This window comes from Narcine bancroftii, chromosome 1 (genome assembly GCF_036971445.1).
Source record: "Narcine bancroftii isolate sNarBan1 chromosome 1, sNarBan1.hap1, whole genome shotgun sequence".
Taxonomy (NCBI): Eukaryota; Metazoa; Chordata; class Chondrichthyes; order Torpediniformes; family Narcinidae; genus Narcine; species Narcine bancroftii.
In genome coordinates this window covers 411,408,640-411,412,130 of record NC_091469.1, presented here as the reverse complement: position 1 = coordinate 411,412,130, position 3,491 = coordinate 411,408,640, and positions in this window count along the sequence as shown.

Sequence of the window (3,491 nt, the reverse complement as noted above, 5' to 3'; positions counted from 1 at the left end):
TTCCAAAATTGCATTTAATTTAACTTAGATAGATAATATTGTAACAAGTTGCATCACTCCTTCTACGCCACGAGCTCACATCAGCCAAATGTACTCACGTGACTAATTAACTTCATAATTCCATAGGTCTTTCGAACATGATAAGAAACTGGGGAAACCCATATGGACACAAGGAGAATGTACAGACTCCTTACAGAGAGTGGTGGATTTGAACCCTCATCACTGATGCTGTAACCCCCCCTCCTTGCCCTAGTGTATTTGTTGCCCCAATGCCACTGTCAGATCATTACTATAGTTTCCCGCATTCCTTGCCACTTAATTTTGCCTTTGGTGAATACACATTAGGTAGCTGATCTGAGGAAATTCTGAAATGAGTGATGCAACTTCTGAATTCTTATGCAAATTCAGGAAGTAATGGAATATTTTCATTTGCCTTGATGAATGTAGTGCCAGCATCCAACCTATTTGAATGCTGTTCACATTGACTCCTCCTACTGCCAGAGTTCGATGGCTGCAGTGTTACAAAGCATACCCGACAATTTGCACAGCACATCCCAAATTTATGATGCCTGCCACCTAGAAGGGCAAGATGGGGAATGAATGGTGATGCTGGGCATAGGGTAACCATTGCTTTCTATTACTTTCCCAACTCACACACTATTGTTACAAACCATGGGCTCCAATGGTTCAAGAACACATGCTGCCATTGCATTTCAAGAGTGGCTGCGAGGTTTATCAGGGACACCCAGATCAGGCAGTTGTAAAATTGTACATGGTAATGTACAATTCAGTATTACAGTATCATTGTTCTATCTAATGAGGGAGATTAAGAACGATTAATAATCATTCATACCAGCATCTAAAAAGAAGACAGGTCTCTTTGGGCAAATTCAAAGCCAACTAATCAAACAGCATGTAGATTTTGGAACAAACCATTCATTCAATGTTCAAAGAGATGGATCTCCAGTAACCTGCACTATTACCAACTGTTATCTATCAAGAATAAAAGCAATGTGGAGACACCTCAAAATGCCTTCCATTAAGGAGAACAAATAGTAGTTAATGAACCGAATAAAAACAGTTAGGAAAGCTGAGTTCTTGAACATTCTCTACACACTGTATCTAACATAAGCACTGATGCATTGACAGCCTGCATTTCTGAGCACAAGCAAGATGTAAATTTACTAAATTTACCAATGCTTCCAAAATTCCACCTGGGTCACAATCCAGTGTAACATATTACTTTGTAGTATTGGCATCAGTGAATTGTTTTTGAGTGTTTTCAGTATTATGTCAAGGTATATGTGCAATTTGTTTTCCAATTTTATTTCAGATGAGTGATCCTTTTAAAGTTTTACCTTACAGCAACAGAAAGATGTGTTGAACAGTCAGTATCAATAATTATCAGCAGATGATGTTCAACTATTTTAATGGAGCACCAAGGCGACAGCAGCAAAATTCAATCAGTATAGACTATAAACAAATTAGACGATAAGTTCAGAAGTACCTATACATGGAGGAAAAGAGATTTTTTTGACTCTTGATCCAATGAGAGGACACATAACCTTAAAAGCATGAACAATTGTGATAGAAAACCCCACAGGAATAATAATGATCAATGAGCAAGCACTGATATAAGCTGAGAACAGGATCAGAAACAAAGCAGCAGGACACAAGAAAAAAATAAGCAAGATTGACAAGTGATATTTTGACTTCCATTTTTAAAAATATGGAACCAGAGAACATGCAATGATGATATGATCAAGTCTGCTAAAGCACTCATAAGGAATGGCAAACAATCAGTTTGGGTTGGAAACATGAATATTCCAATGGCATAGCAATTGGTGTCACGCTGGATGATTGTAAATGTCACTCCTCACGTTTTTCTGATGTTGACAGGAATGACAATGATAATTACAGTAAAGCAAAAAGGCTCAAGCTTTTCAGCTGAAGCATAATTTAATTTATTTTACATAATTATGCATAGAAGGTACTTTATGGATGACTTGAAACATTATAGCAGCTAAATTAAGTAGAACTGAAAAACAAACTAAAATTGGGATGCACATTTAATGCATAATTGTTTGACCAAGTGCAAGTGTGCAAAAACTTGGCACTGAAATCTTAGAACCAAAGAACCCTAGAACCCAGAAAACTGGCCATTTGGCCCCTCTAGTCTGTGCTGACCATCATCTCCCTAGTCCCACTGATCTGCTCGCATACCATACTCCTCCAGTCCTCTCACCTCCACGTACGTATCCAATTGACTCGTAAAACACATGATCAAGCCTGCATTCACAATATGAGATGGCAGCTCATTCCACACTCCCACCACTCTCTGAGTGAAGAGCTTTCCCGTAATATTCCCCCTAAACCTCTCCCCCTTCAGCTTAAAACTATGACTTTTCACATTTAGCTCCACAAATCTGTGGAAAAAGCCTATTTGCATCCACTCTCATAATCCTGTAAACCTCAATCAAATCTCCCCTCATTCTTCTTCACTCCAAGGAATAAAGTCCTAATCTTTCCTTGTAACTCTAGCCTTGAAGACCCAGCAACATTCTAGTAAATCTTCTCCACACTATCTCAATCTTATTGATACCCTTCCTGCAGTTAGGCAACCAGAACTACACACAATATTCCAAATTTGGCCTCACCAATGTCTTAAACAACTTCAACATAACATCCCGACTCCTATACTCAATACTTTGATTTATAAAGGCTAAGATACCAAAAGCTTTCTTTATAACCATGTCCACATGCGACGTCTCCTTCAGGGAACAATGTATCTGCACTTCTAGATCCCTCTGCTCCTCCGCATTCCTTAGTGCCTTATCATTTACTGTATTTCTCCTACCTTGGTTTGCCCTTCCAAAATATATCACCTCACACTTGTCTGCATTAAACTCCATCTGCCACTTTCTGGCCCATTCTCCTATCTGGTCCAGATCCCTCTGCAAGCTTTGGTAACCCTCCTGCCAGTCCACAACACCACCTATCTTCTGATCAAACTTGCTGATCCAATTCATAACAGATCACCGATGTATACAACAAACAACAATGATCCCAACACAGATCCCTGAGGCACACCACTGGTCTCAGGCCTTCAATCCAAGGAGCAACCATCCACTACCGCCATCTGCCTTCTCCACACAGCCAATTTTAAATCAACTTTATCACGTCTTCTTGAATATCTGGTGTCTGAACCTTCTGAACTAACCTCCCATGTGGGACCTTGTCAAAGGCTTTACTAAAAGTCCATGTTGACCACATCCACAGCCTTTCCTTCATCCACCTACCTGATAACCTCCTCAAAAAAAACTCCATCAGATTTGTTAAACATGACCTACCACACACAAAGCCATGCTGAGTATCCTTATTCAGCACATGACTGTTCAAATACCTATATATCCTGTCTCTCAGAATACCTTCCAATAATTTACCTACTACTGACATCAGACCACTGGCCTGGAATTATCTGGTTTATTTTT